We start from the raw sequence: 1,439 nt of genomic DNA on the forward strand, positions 1-1,439 counted from the left end.
GCTAATTTTTTGTATTTTTAGTAGAGACGGGGTTTCACCGTGTTAGCCAGGATGGTCTCGATCTCCTGACCTCGTGATCCACCCACCTCGGCCTCCCAAAGTGTTTCATCGTGTTAGCCAGGATGGTCTCGATCTCCTGACCTCGTGATCCACCCACCTCGGCCTCCCAAAGTGCTGGGATTACAGGCGTGAGCCACCGTGCCTGGCCATCTTAACCACTTTTAAGTGTACAGGTCAGCTGTATTAAACAGTCATAATGTTGTACAACCATCATTAGCATACATCTCCATAACTCTTTATCTTGTAAGGATCTCGTTTTATGTCTAAATCATAGGTTATATTCTTCTACAATTATGTATATTTCTATATTGCTGCTTATTCTCAGCACCAACAATTTAATATTTGCAACCAAAGGAACTGCACACCGTAAAGTTTTCTTTAAAAAAAGTTACAGCGGTCGAATTTCAGAACCAAAGCGACTGTGGGATAGCTCTAAATTTATTTACCCTGAAATATACAAATAATTTAAAACTACCAATTTGTTGTTACAAATCAAATGTACATCTCTTTTTACTGAAAGTCATCTTATATTGATGTAGCAATACAAATTCTAGGTCCAAAGCCATTTTAGTAGGTGAAATGTAATTATGTTGTTGAAAATTGAAGTGATTTAGTTTAGGTCCAAACTTCTTCTAAATATTTTCCCACTAACATTTATGTGTACCAATCAAAAACATAATCATTAAGATGGAATAATGTTGATTCCTATTTGCATCCATTTGCTAAAAGCAATTAGCATATATTTGCATATGTGGAAGCAGTATCTGGCTTTTCTATCAGAATTTATTCTGATTCTCTATATTCTGCAGCTAAAGTTTGGGTTTATGTCATGGAAATAAGCAGTGATTAATCCAAGTATATAAAAATCAGGATTATGTGAAACTTTGGATTTGTCATAATCTTTAGAATAACGATTTCTTGGTTACCTTTTGAGGCAGGGTCAAAAGTTGAAAGTGGCTGCCCACATGATGCACCAACAACCTGCCTCTATGAAAACTCTGCATCTGTCAGAGTGTTTCCCCTCCCTGTTACTTAAGACAGAATTCCTTACCATTAGAGCCATCTCCATTGGGTGGGAGAGCCAAGGTGACAGGTAAGGTCTCTGGTAGGTTGTTCTTGAAATGCAGACAGTTATCTGGGGAAAGAGGGTTGGGTTGAAGTTGACACATCGCCTTAGATGTGTTTATTAGGTTAGTTAGTCATCTTTGAAAGCAGAGATCAAGGGCTGAGGAGTAGAGGACCTGGGATAGGTAGATGTTAATGGGAGAAAAGAGTAATTTAGAGGAAAGATAAGGATGTACTCCAAATAGTTTGATAGTTCAGTAGTTTTTTATTTATAATTTAAGCTCACACTTTTCATGTACAGCATAAAGCAGCAA

The 1,439-nt window shown here is 37.5% G+C and overlaps 1 long non-coding RNA gene across 1 annotated transcript in view; it reads right to left on the reverse strand.

Annotated features, from left to right (window-relative positions):
* LOC105500824 overlaps positions 1-1,198 on the reverse strand; it is a 5,643-nt gene extending 4,445 nt beyond the window's left edge. Inside the window, exon 1 of the long non-coding RNA XR_001000087.1 lies at positions 1,112-1,198. This is a non-coding gene — a long non-coding RNA (uncharacterized LOC105500824). The remainder of the gene's footprint in view (positions 1-1,111) is intronic.
* Positions 1,199-1,439: the final 241 nt, after the last annotated feature.

Source organism: Colobus angolensis, unplaced genomic scaffold (assembly GCF_000951035.1).
Source record: "Colobus angolensis palliatus isolate OR3802 unplaced genomic scaffold, Cang.pa_1.0 Scaffold69, whole genome shotgun sequence".
Taxonomy (NCBI): domain Eukaryota; kingdom Metazoa; phylum Chordata; class Mammalia; order Primates; family Cercopithecidae; genus Colobus; species Colobus angolensis.